We start from the raw sequence: 14,329 nt of genomic DNA, 5'->3' as shown, positions 1-14,329 counted from the left end.
TATGGAATCAACCTAAGTATCCATCAACAGGTGAATGAATAAAGAAAATGTGGTACGTATACACAATGGAATGTTATTCAGCCATAAAAACGGATGAAATTCTGTCATTTGCAGGAACATGGGTGGAACTGGAGGATATTGTGCTAAGTGAAACAAGACAGTCCCAGAAAGACAAACTTTGCATGTTTTCACTCATACCTGGGAGCTAAAAAACATAAAAAGAATTGAACTCACGGAGATGGAGAATGGAATAATGATTGTCAAAAGTTGTGAAGGGTGTGGGGAGGAGGAGATAAATGGGGATGGTTAGTGGGTATAAAAACACTGTTAGATAGAAGGAATAACATCTAGTATTTGGTAGTACAATAGGATGACTATGGTTAAAAATAATGTATTTTAAAGTAACTAGAAGAGTGGAATTGGAATGTTCCTAAAACAAAGAAATAATAAATGCTTGAGGTGATGGATACCCCAATTACCCTGATTAGATCATTATACATTGTAAGCTTGTATCAAAACATCACATGTACCGCATAAATATATACAACTACTACGTATCCATAATTAAAAATTGTTTTAAATGTTAAATTTTTAAAACTGAAACTATATGGTAAACTACATATAAACAAAGTTAAAGGACAAGCAAAGAACTGGGGAAAATATCTGCAACATGTCTAACAAAGGATTAATAATTTTTCTATACAAAAATTTCTACAAATAACCCAATCAAGAAATGGATGAAGACTACTACATCATTGAGATTCTTTAAAAAATAATAAAAATAGGCAAAAAATATGAAAATATGTTCACTTCCACTAGAAAATAACATAAAACTTAAAATAATGCACCACTTTCCCAGATTAAGAAGAATTTAAAATATGGATAATATCAAGTATTGGTAGGTGTGAAAGGGAATGGATATTCATGGACTGTTAAACAGAATATATACATATGTCCACACACACAGACACACACGCATGTATATATATACATATGAAGCTAGGTAGTGTCTAATATGTATGTGTATATATATATGCCCCTGTGACAATGAACTTTCATTTCCAGGAACCTATAATCCATTTTATAAAAGTATTATCACAAATATTTATAAAGGTATATGTATGATATATATAAGGATGTTTGTTTTAGCCTTTTTTTTTCCTCCTGTGATTCGAGTGGCCCAGAGATGGGCACAGCCTGCCTCCCAGGATGACAAGGGCCACTCTACTCCTCCATGCTGGCTGCTGGGAGCAGTGGAGCTCCAGACAGCCAAAGCTTGAGGGGACTCAGTTTTGTTTTTAATGGTGGAAAAGGAGAGGCGGACAACCTAAGTGTCTATCAGTTTACTATACTATACCCACACAGTGGAATACTAGGCAGCCATTAAAAAGCCAGGGGTAGATTTATATATCCTGTAAAGACACCTAGATAACTTGTTAAGTGAAAGAATAAATTATAGTCTCATATAAGTCTAACATTGCAACTTTATTTTTTAAAAAGCCAGGGGTAGATTTACATATCCTGTAAAGACACCTAGATAACTTGTCAAGTGAAAGAATAAATTATAGTCTCATATAAGTCTAACATTGCAACTTTATTTTTTAAAAAGAACATATTTATGTCTATTTATATATAATCATGGATTTATAAGCATAGGACAATGTCAAGAGATCTATGCACCGAAATGCTTCAGGAGTAAGCCCTACTCCTCTGGGGGTGATTGGAGAAACTAAAGGGGGTACTTTCATTTTTTACTTTATATTATTTTCCCAAAAGGTGATAGAATAAAGATAATATTTATACTTTTTCTGTGCGAGTTTTAAAAATGCAAACAAAATCACAAAATGGTCAAAAGAATGGTTATGACTATAAGTCCAATAACTTCATTCATTTATTGAACCAACAATTAAGCACCTACTTGGGCACCTGGCACTATGCAAGATGCTGACGGTAAGTGACTAAGGGACTAAGCCAGGGTGCCTACTATTAAGAAAATTAAATCCACACACCTGTCTGAGAAAGAAATAAGCAGACAGTGACAACCCTACTGGGAGCATGTTGACACCAGTAACCAAAACAGAAAAGACAGAGGCAGATTTGGAAGACTGGAGGTGATGATGAGTCTGGTTTCGGATATCTGGCCTTGAGAGTTGCCTGTGGGACCTCCAGGTGGAACTATCCAACAGACTGATAGATGGCTCTGGAGTTTGAAGGGAGAGATTTGGGCTAAAGGTAGGAATCTTAGAGAACCTTGCCAGATGTAATATGAAACTCATGTGAGTTGGCAAGATCACTTAGGAAGAGTGTGAACAGTGAGAAGAGCCCCACCTGGGAACCCAACCTTGAAAGTGCAGGTGGAGGAAGAGGGACCAGACCTGCCCAACATGCAGAGCTGCAGCGTATTCTCCAAACTTCATAACAGAGCTATTGTTAGTGACTTGAGGAGAGCTGGTCCAGGGGCAGAATCCATATCGTGATCCATTAAGAGTGGAAAAGAGCTGAGTGAGTGGAGACTGTGTTTGTGCACTACCTTTGTGAAAAGCTTGGAAGGGAATTGAAGGAAAGGAAACTCAGGCAGGTAGTTAGAAGATGAAGTGTCAAGGGAGAGGTGTTTTGTTTTTTTTTTTTAGATTCAACTACCCAGAAGAGAGAGTAACCTTGATTCCTACTTCATATCTTGTTTGTTTTCACTTTATATAGTGTAACACAAACAGCAATATCACCAACAGTCTTTTAAATATTATTTTAAAATATGTAGCATTCATATAATGATAGCACAAGTATGTAACTAATAATATGATTAACTAATATATTTAACTAAAGAGTTCTTGGTGGGCATTTAGGTTATTTCCAGTTTGAACTAATTATGAGTAACACCTATATACATAAATCTTTGAACATATCTCTGAAGCAGTTCAAAGTGTGTGCCAATAAGTAGAATTTCTGGGCCAAAGTCTATGAACCATTTTAAGGCTCTTGATGCAAATTACCAATTGCCTTCTAGCGGGTAGGTGAATGTCCTCCTCTGCACACCTCTGCCACAATTGGGCATTAGTGCTTAAAGAAAAACTGTCCATTTAATAAACAATAATTAGGGTACTGTTAAATTCGTGGTTTTTATCATTAATAAGGATTTCATGCTCATTGGCCATTTGCATTTCTTCATCATGAATTATCTGCTCATGTCCTTTGTCCACATTTCTATTGAGTGATTTCATCTTTTTCTTACCAACTTGTCAGAATCCTTGCTATATATGTATTGTAAATATTGTTCAGAGTCTGTCATTTGCCTTTTAATTTTAGTTATGATGACTTTCTTGACTTGCAGTTCTTTTTGTAATCAAATTCTAAACAATCAGAATTTGTTTAGGGGCGTCCTGTGAGGTCTACTTTTATTAATAACTTTTTACACCAAATAGCTATCCAATTATCTCAGTACCTTTTATGAGATAAATAATTATTTTTCCAGGTCAGAAACAACACCTTTCATGCATGATAAATTTTTATATACTGGGGCCTGTTTCTAGACTTTTTATTTTGTTCCATTAATCTACATCTGTTTTTGACAGTGATACTGTACAGTTTTATTTTATTTATTTATTTATTTATTTATTTATTTATTTATTTATCTATTTACTTATTTGTTTGAGATGGAGTTTCACTCTTGTTGCCCAGGATGGAGTGCAATGGCACCATCTCGGCTCACCGCAACCTCTGCCTCCCAGGTTCAAGCATTTCTCCTGCCTTGGCCTCCTGAGTAGCTGGGATTACAGGCATGCACCACTACACCCAGCTAATTTTGTTTTTTTGTTTGTTTGTTTGTTTGTTTTGAGATGGAGTCTCTGTTCCCCAGGCTGGAGTGCAGTTGTGCAATCTCAGCTCACTGCAAGCTCCGTCTCCCAGATTCACGCCATTCTCCTGCCTCAGCCTCCCGAGTAGCTGGGACTACAGGCACCTGCCACCACGCCTGGCTAATTTTTTTGTATTTTTAGTAGAGACGGGGTTTCACCGTGTTAGCCAGGATGGTCTCGACCTCCTGACCTCGTGATTCACTCGCCTCGGACTCCCAAAGTGCTGAGATTACAGGCTTGAGCCACCGCACCCGGCCTTAAATTTTGTATTTTTTTAGTAGAGACAGGGTTTCTCCATGTTGGTCAGGCTGGTCTCGAACTCCCAACCTCAGGTGACCTGCCCGCCTAGGCCTTTGAATGTCTGATAGCACAAGGTAGTAGAGGGAGGGAGAGAAGATAAGAAAAAGGAAATCCTCATCCTAGGCACATCTCAGTGGACCTCAGAATGGCCCAGTGATCCAGCAATATCAACCCCCTACTTTGAACTACACAGAGTTGTGTTTGTTGTTTGTTATTCTTGTTTGGTTTGGTGGTTTGCTTTGGTTGGGTTTGGTTTGATTCAGTGAACTTCCTGGTAGGACTTAAAGGCAAAGATCTATGCTCACTCAGTTTCTGAGTATCAGCTCTGCCAGAACCAAGAAGAGCTGCTTGCTGGCTCCCAGTGCCCTGTGCAAGGAGCAACAAGGTATACTCAGTTTGGATGCACTCCCCCAGTCCCTAAGGGAAAGGAGGAGTGACTTGTGGAAAGGAATAGTGACTCTTCCTGCATGAGCAAGAATTAACCACAACAATCACTGAGTTTTACTGTATTAGGAAAAGGAGGGAGGTAATCTCTTGACACAGACTCACACACTTGCCCACGTCCAACATTCACCAAAGGACATGTTCAAGAAGGCAGCAGTGGGGCTTTCAAGGATTTTAGATTAAAGAAGCCTAAATTGGGTTTTGTAAAACTCAGAGAAAATTTCACTTCCCACAAATTCAAATCAGGGCACTCCTCTTCTCAATATGCCAAATCTACATCAGGCTTCCCAGGCTCCCCATCATTATTAGTTTATAAAGATTCATTGATATTCAATTAAGTAGTTCTAATGTTCTCAATGCAGCCCTAGACAGCACTTTATAAAGAATACATCCGCCCTCTGGAGACAGCTGGGGAAGCCAATTAGTCGGAGTAAATTTACATATCAATCCAGCTGTGGAATGAAGTCAGCCTTGTTCACCACTCACAATGTGAAGAGCAAAGGGAGGAATCCCAGCGCTCCCTGGTCTTTTATTCCCTCACCTCAAGTGAGCCACAGCTCTCATTAAAAGGCTGTGAACACTGGGAGAGAAAACCTATAAATGCTCCCATTCCCTGCCAAGTATGCACTATCACTTATTAATGGGGAATGTTTAATGCTCTCCCAAAGGTTAGTACTAATTCACATAAATATTGTATCACTTAAGAAACGATTTTTGTTCAAGGAGTTGAAAAATTGGGAAGTAATTCTATTGTCAAGTTAAACTTCAATATAGCGAGGTTCCATTTTTTCTAATGATTTCATTACATAGCAAGGATCCAACTCAATTCAAAAAACATTTTATGAGTCACTACCATGCTAAGGTCCTGTGCAAAGAATGTGAGGAAGGACTTTGATAAGGTATAAATAGCAACTTTTAATGATGGCAAATTGATAGACTATACAGTTAGCTGAGTCCCTAAGCCACTGAGCCAAACCCTAGATACTTTCGTAAGTTCTGCCACTAGAATCCTCCCAAGGCAGCCTTTCTGATCTCCAAGTCAATTTATTATGTCTCCCCAATGGCTCCATTCCCAGGCTAAACTGAAGCTCTTCCACATTTGACAGAGCTCTGCTAGCCCTCTATACTAGCATCAGCTCTCCGCTGAACATGTTGCTGCTGGTCTCTCCTTGAAACATTGCAAATTAGAAGAGATTGGAACAACATCCCTAATGTGCTGGAAGAAAAATATCTATTTAGAAGCCTATATAGCCAGCAAAAGTATTTTTCATACATTAAGGTGAAATAAATACATTTTCTGACTATAAAAAGAAGAAGAGCTAAAAGAATTTGTCATCAGGAGACCTGCATATGGGCAAGATAAAACTCTGGGGATTGACAGACATGTTCAGTGTCTTGATTGTGGCAGTGGTTTCACGGATGGATATACGTGTTTATCCACATATATATCTCAGACTCATTGGAGTAGCACAATTTGAATATGTACAGCTTATTATACATAAGTTATACCTTTAAAAGTGTTATAAAAAGATGACTGGCTGTCTAAAGCAAAATAGCAATGATGTATTATGGAGTTTGTAAGACATAAATAACTAAAACATACGATGATAGTACAAAGGACAAGGGTATGGAAGTACACTGTTATAAAATTTTAACCACCAATGTGAGTTGTAAGAAAATGATTTATTGCATGTTGTGATAAGCTAGAGACTCATAAGTTAAACCTCATTGCAAACATGGAAAAAAGAAGTGTGCCAAATAAGCCAAAAGTGGAAGTAAAATGAAACAATAAAATTAATCCAACTTAATACAAAATAAGTCAGGACAAGAGGGAAAAGGGAACAAAGAACAGACGGGACAAATAGAAAAAAATGGATAACAAGAGGTTACACTTAAATGCAGCCATGTTGAAAATTATATTAAATATAATCATCTAAACACTGAAATCAAAATTCAGAGATAATAAGACTAGGTAAAAAGGCAAGATCACTCAATATGTTGTCTTCAGTAAATGAATTTTAATTTCAATGACACACTTAGGCTAAAAGTAATCAGATGAAAAAAGCTATACTATGCAAATATTAATCATAATAAAGTTGGACGGATGGTATTACTATCAGATAAAATGAACATTGAGGAAAACAAAGGAAGTAGTTAATATCCTCACTTTAGAGATGAGATAGCTGAGGTCCAGAGGAAATGAAATGCATTTTTCAATATCATATTACTAGAAACTTGGAAACATGTAGCCTGGAGGTTCTTGTTAGGAAATTTCAGGTTAGATGCATGGTGGTAGTAGAAAAGGCTTGAAAACTGTGGGGCTGCCTAGGGGCAAATATTTCAAGTATAATAAACACTACCTTTTGGGCATCACAAGATCATTAAAGGGTCAAATCTGACCCTTTGAGCTCACTGATAGCTGAGTTGTTCTCTTCATATCATATACAATTTTACTGACAAATTGTCCACATACAATATTTATTATATTTTATTTGGTTTTTTCCTAATAATTTATTAACAGCCTGGTTGACTTGAGATTTAGGAAAAAATAAATTTGTTTAATGAAACAGTGATCAGCTATGGCAATGCTGATCATTATGCTTCTATACAATGGTTCATCTTAGGCACAGAAGAAAGAAAGGCAGTAGCCCCTGTCAACTGTGCTATGTTAATGCCAGGGCAGGACCTAAACCAAGTACTTTCCTAGCATTATCTCATTTAATTTTCTGAACAAACCTATTATCCACATTTTGTACACGAACCTGAAAGAGCGTTTCACCGATGTCTTGAAAGCCAAAGCAAAGAGAGCTACAAGAAGGGAATATTTTTTTTCACGTAAACTTTCTGTTTTTTTCTTCTTGCATCAACATTATTGAGTTATAATTTACATGCAATAAAATGGACCACCCCTTTTTAACTGTATAGTTTGACAAAGTTTTACAAAAGTGTATGCTCATAACCACTGCCACAATTAATACATACATTTTCATAACTCCCAAGTGTTCCCTCATGCTCCATTTCAGTCCATCTGCCCATACCCATTTCCCAAGGCAACACTGAAATATTGACAACCTTGTACTGTTTCCCCAATATTTTGATAAATATGACACATTTCATCTAATCTAAAATGCCATCGATTTTGAGATGCATCCCAATTGTGAGGATGTTACAACAGGAAAAAAAGAGTATCTTCAAATCTGTGAAATTGTATGCTTCCTTTTATATCTATAAAATGCTTTGCAAATGCGAGCAACTACTATTAGGAGCTAATAATGGTCCTGGGTTTATTAACCAAAGAGACATGGTAACTTTTAGTTAGTTGTTGCACACCTCTCATATTGCTCAGGAGGAAAACTGAGGCTATAAGGAGGAAAGGACTTCTCTATGGCTCCAAGGGAAAGGGAAGGCATCTGCCACCCTAGAAGACTCCCTTCTGTTACAGTCTTGCCCCAAATGGGTTAAGAGAGGACTTAGGCCAGGGAGGGCTTACTACACAGTCTGGGTGGTAGGAGATTAAAGTTTTCAAAGGTCAAGATAATGTTCCTTCCCACCAATCCCATCCCAAGATATTTTCAGTCATTGCAATAGCTACATTCATTATCTCAGATTCATGATTACATGAACACAATAGCCAGATCAGAATCATGACAGGCTCAGAAGCCTATGGTAAATGGAATTTGAATAATAAATCTAAAGAATATTGCTCATCTTGGGTTTGAATTAAGAACAAAGAGAAATGGAAGTCAAGATGAAAATACCTGTAACTCTGTCTTTAATTTATTTGACATTTCACTTCTTTGCTTAATTATGTGTTTTGTTTTGTTGCTAACTAGTTAGACTTTTGCTAGTTCATCTCAACAGATGCCCACTCCATGTTCACAGAAAATTTAGGTAAATGTAGGGCTGGGCGCGGTGGCTCACGCCTCTAATCCCAGCACTTTGGGAGTCCGAGGTGGGTGGATCACGAGGCCAGGAGATCGAGATCATCCTGGCTAACACGGTGAAACCCAACATGACTTGTTATTAACTGCCCCCTATCTATCCATCCTCTACCCTCCCCACATACATGCCCCACAGCTAAGTCCTGTCCTGTTTTCTCTGTTTCTCTTAGTGATATCCCAATTGCCCCAATTCCCCCAAGCTCCTAAGTTAGGAACTTAGTCATCATGTCCCCTTTCTCTGTCTCTCACTCTCCATGTCCAGTCATTTGTCAGTTGCTTCATTTAAAATCTCTTTTGAATTTGTTTCTTCCTTTCTATTTGATAGCTCTTTATCATTTAAACTGATCATTGCAATCGACCTCCCAACTACTCATCCTGCCTCCAGTTCTCCTTTCTTTTCAATTCAGCCCATATACCCATTTTAAATGAACCTTCTTAAAATACTACATTCCCCAAAGGCCTTTTCTGCTCAAAACTGTCCAGTGCTTGCCTTTGTCCTCTGGATGAATTCCTGACTCTTTAGCCTGCATTTCAGGGCCTTCCATGAGCTGATCTTTGTTTGTCTAACCTCAGCCCCCAATGTACACCTATGTTTTGAAAACAGGGGAAACACAACTTATGAGAAGGGAGGCCCTGACTAGAGATAGTGTCTGGTTTGAACCATTACCAGCTGAAGTGTCCAGTGTTCTTACTTATGGCATTTTCCCATTCACTTTCAGAAGAGAGAAGGAAATCCGAATAACACCTCACACTAGTGCTGGGCTCTACAGCTTATGATGTCATTTGCATATGCCATCACATTGTGAGTTGCAACAGTCAGTAGGCATTATTATCTTCATTTCAGAGATGAGCAGCCTGAAGCCCAAAAAAGGACAGTGACTTGCTCAAAGTCACACAACTAAGAAATGATGGAGCCAGTACCCCCTTTTCAACGATTTCGGCCAATATCCTTTATTCCCTTACTTCACTGTCCACACTCTACTTCATCTCATCCCCAAAATGGCCACACCTGCACTGACTTCACTGTTGCCTTTCTCACTCCTTGCAGCAGCATCATGGAGTGCTGCTAGAAAAACTCACCTGGCCATGCAGGTCCTCCCACTAAAGATTTGACCCATTTGCTCCCAGGCACCTTCTCAAGACCTCCATCTGTCAATTATGGTCTCATTCTCTTGTCTGGCTTTGTCTCCTTAGCAACGAAACCTGCTAACCAGCCCACATATTCCACAAAAAAAAAAAAAAAAAAAAGAAAAAAAAGAAAAAAGAAAAGAAAAAAAGAAAAAGAAAAACACTTTTCTGAATCCTGTATCTCACTCTAGGTACTGTCATATCTCTTTCTTTTCTCAACAAAGTTTATTGAGAAAAATCATTACTGGTCATTGCCTCCTTTCCCTCACTTTCCGTTCATGGTTTAGTCCATTGCAATTTTGGGTACAACCTCCACACTTATCCCTGAAACTGTTCTTAAGGCCAAATTCAATGAGCACATGTGAATTATCATCTTATTGGCCCTGACAGAAATGTTTACTCAGGTTAACCTTCAATCTTGAAAGTCTCTCTTTGGCCTTTGCTTCCGGGACTCAACTCTTGCCTCATTTTCCATCTGCTTCTCTTGTGGTTTCTTTTTAGTCTCTTGCTCAGACTTGTCCTCGTCTACTCCAACAAAATATGTAGCTATCCAGCTGTGAAGCAGCCTTGAGCAGTAGAGAGTTCCCCGTCACTAGGATAGTTGAGTCAGAGGCTACATAAGTATCTATATAGAGACATCATAGAAGAAATTCCTACACCAAGTGTTAACTTCAATTAAATGAACTTTAAAGTTCTTTCCAATCCTAAAATTGTGTAAGTCTACATACGCTGAGTGCCAAGTAAGAGGTCTGGTGAAAGAAATGCTATCAGAATTCAAAAGTGGGGGGAAAATTAAAAAAAAAAATGAGTTACCCCATTTAAATTTGTTTGAATAACACTATGGCCATAAAAGATCACCCAGTAATAGGACAATGGCTGCTATTCATTTTTCTAACCAAGGACTTATTTGTCTTTGATGTTGAGATGTCACTACTCGAATCTGGGCCTACCTGAAGGGTAAGAGGGCAGAAATGGAGAGAATCGTCCACTCTTTAACCTGTATCCTCATTCTCAAGTCTTTCCGACACTCAGGTCTTTCTCATCACCTCCACCACCACACAAAATCTTTCATGGATTACAAAATCTGTAATCTATGAAAGAATTACAAGTGCCCTCTAGAGCTTTGGTGCCCATCTCTGGAAAATTGCTGTAGCTTAAGGTTTTATCTCCTATCTTTCAAGAATAGATTTATCTTTGGTGTCAGACTGCTTTTCTGATGTTATTCAGAGATTTAGATAGAATTTATATTCAGAATTTGGGTCATATTCGTGCTGCAGTTACCTTAATAGTGGAATTGCCGTTTAAAATTTTTAATCATATTTCTAGAATTAAAATTGCAAGTTGATTTTACATCCCTGAATTCTGAACTCTAGCACCTTGAGCTGGTAAGGCTATCATTTTCTAACATTATTTTCAGTAGTCATAGCTGTGGGGTTTGCAGGTCATCCTCTTACTATAAAGCAACAAAATCACAATCTTACAGCTGGAAGTTTTCGAGTAAATTATCATCTGTGTTCTGGATGCTCTTAGAGACATTTCAGTGTCTTTCAATGATTGTCTTTGGGTGTATCATCCAGTTTCTATTACTGTTATCTGCGGGAGGGTTTACATGACTACTTCACTTTTTTGACATTACCATCCCTAGGTCATTTAGGGCTGACGAAGCAGAGACCTACGGGGCTCTCAATTAAAAGCATAGGAGTGGGGAGAGGCGCTGCCGCCACCGCGACCAAGCGAGAGCAGTCGGGGCGGGCGGCGGGAAGAAGCGCGGGCCCGAGCTGGGGGGCAGCAGGGAGAGCGCACCCACCACCTTCCCTTCCCTCCTCGATGTGAGCGGGGGCATCCCGGACTCCGCAGCTGCCAGAGGAGGGAGAGCCGGGGGCCCTCGCTTCAGAGTTGGGGCTGAGCAGTCCTCCTCGGGGAGAGCGCGCCAAGACCGCTGCAGCTGCTAGCTGAGTTAAACCCACCCACAGTAACGGCCGAGGCCTTACCCAGGACCCTGGGGGAGTTGCAGCTGTATACAATATTACAAAAAGCCAATCTGCTTTCTTATTTTGATGCCTTTCTCCAACAAGGTGGTGATGATGTCCAGCAACTCTATGAAGCAGGAAAAGAGGAGTTTTTGGAAACGATGGCACTCGTGGGCATGGCTAGCAAGCCCCTGCATGTTAGAAGGCTGCAGAAGGCTTTGAGAGACTGGGTCACCAACTCTGGGCTTTTCAATCAGCCGCTGACTTCCCTTCCTGTCAGTAGCATACCGATCTATAAATTACCAGAGGGATCACCAACATGGCTGGGAATATCCTGCAGTAGTTATGACAGGAGTAGCAATGCCTGGGAACCTCATTTTAAAATCCCCAATTTTACCACCCAATTTACCACCCAATTTCCCCAATTTTGCCACCACCTGAGTGCAGAGCTTGGGACAGGGGAAGTCAGATGTGGTCGGGGGCCTAGCACTGCAGAGTGCTGGGGAGTCCAGACTCTGGCCAGGCCACCATGCCACCAAGAGCGAGCACAGCCTCTCCCCAGCAGACCTGGGCTCCCACACGTCCCCAAAGGAGAGCAGCGAGGCACTGGATGCTGCTGCTGTGCGTTCTGTGGCAGAGTGTGTGGAGCGGATGGCCCCCACACTGCCGAAAAGTGACTTGAACGAAGTGAAAGAGCTGCTAAAAACCAACAAGAAGTTGGCCAAAATGATTGGTCACATCTTCGAGATGAACGATAATGATCCATATAAAGAGGAGGAAATGCGGAAACACAGTGAATATGTGGCAGATTTGACTCAAAGAGGAAGGATGGAAAACATCTCATGCTTCATGAGCTCACTGTTAATGAAGCGGCTGCTCAACTCTGTGTGAAGGATAATGCTCTGCTGACAAGAGGAGATGAGCTTTTTGCCTTGGCTAGGCAGATTTCTCGCGAAGTCACCTATAAATATACTTACAGAACCACCAAGTCAAAATGTGAAGAAAGAGATGGATTATCCCCGTAGAGGATTAAAGTGGAGGATGGGTTTCCAGATTTCCAGGATTCTGTGCAAACGCTCTGCCAGCTGGCTAGAGCTAAGAGTGAAGAACTCGTGGCTCTTAGTTCACAGCAGCCTGAAAAGGTGATGGCAAAGCAGATGGAGTTCCTTTGCAACCAAGTTGGCTATCAGAGACTGCAGCATGCCGAGAGGAGGCTGTCTGCAGGGCTGTACAGGCAGAGCTCAGAAGAGCACAGTCCTAAAGGCTTGACTTCCGATAACTCAGACGGACAAGGAGAAAGAGCTTTGAATCTCCGAATGCCTAATTTACAGAACAGACAACCCCATCATTTTGTGGTGGATGGGGAGCTGAGCAGACTTTATCCCAGTGAGGCAAAGTCCCACTCATCAGAGAGCCTTGGGAGTTTAAAAGACCACCCTCACTCAGCTTTTACCTTAGAAAAGAAAATCAGCAAAACAGACCCTGAAGATTCAAGGTAGCTGTGATTCTCTCACCGTTCTCTGGAAATGGCATCAGATTTAAGGATAATACTCCATCGTAGAAATAAGCCTTAATAACCAGTGTTGCCTCATTCAGCTCAAACAGATTTCATAGCCAAAGCAAAAGGACTGATACAGTAGCCTGCAGAAACCAGGAAGATAAAGCAACAGCCACAAAAGAGAAAATCAAAAAAGTGTTGCAATCTATAACAGTAACATTGATTCATTCACATTCCTGTGTTGAGTCATTCTATATGGAAAGGTTTACAAATCAATATCGTAAGCATTCATTATTTAAGAATGTACAATGTATTTGTGTAATTTATGGAAGTAAAATCTAGATGTTCAGACCTGTTTGGTGCAATAGATGTGGATACAGTTTATTTTACTTGAAATTTTGTTGTCTACTTTGTGTGTTTAACGTAAATATATGTCAGTTTAGAATCTTTGCCTGCAGTCGTGAAAAAGAAAGCTTAAGTGATGTAGTTGTTGGCAAGATTGCAATGATTATGGAAAAATAGAAAGCAAAGACTCAATTTAAGCCAAGGAAAATATCGTGGATTTAATATTTGATAAAACTGATTTTGTTTAACAGGAAATGTGTAGCATTCACTCATATACTATCTGGTTATCAGTGCACGTTTACACAAAAGATACTTGAGTGGAGAAAAGTTAAAAAGATGAGCAATAGAGTAGAAAATATCTCTTAAACTAGTTGACCTAGTTTGTATTAACAGCTACTTAAAATGTATCAAAGATAGGCAGCTATTACATAGACATATAAATTGAAATAAGTGGACCCATGTATAAAAGCTTTGACTTAAACATTGATATTTCAGAACGTGTTAAATAGATTAAGACATAGTAAGTAGTAAGTTAGCCCTACATGTTATAAAGATGGTGACCGTTAACAAAGGCTGTAACAGATTAAGTACTGTTTATATCTAGAAAGTCTTCTCTACGTAGAGAAGTCAGAGAGACTAGATGCTTTCACTAGGGAATGTCTTCCCACCCAGCCATCACAAGTGTGGACAATCACTGCACCCACATTTGTAGGCATATTTCTATGGAAGTTTGGTTGACACCTATATTCATTATTTATTTTATGATTTCGTTTTTCTACACCTTTGAGATTTGTGAATGCAGTTTTTTCTTAAAATTCCTTTTAACTTGACAGTACGTTTTTAATTCACCCA

General features: G+C 39.4%; 1 pseudogene; it reads left to right on the top strand.

Annotated features, from left to right (window-relative positions):
• Positions 1–1,934: 1,934 nt before the first annotated feature.
• LOC129475438 (NGFI-A-binding protein 1-like) lies at positions 1,935–13,317 on the top strand (annotated as a pseudogene).
• The last annotated feature ends 1,012 nt before the right edge of the window (positions 13,318–14,329 follow it).

Source organism: Symphalangus syndactylus, chromosome X, assembly GCF_028878055.3.
Source record: "Symphalangus syndactylus isolate Jambi chromosome X, NHGRI_mSymSyn1-v2.1_pri, whole genome shotgun sequence".
Taxonomy (NCBI): domain Eukaryota; kingdom Metazoa; phylum Chordata; class Mammalia; order Primates; family Hylobatidae; genus Symphalangus; species Symphalangus syndactylus.
The sequence above is the reverse complement of the archived record's forward strand: the minus strand, read 5'-3'. Positions and strand labels throughout refer to the sequence as shown.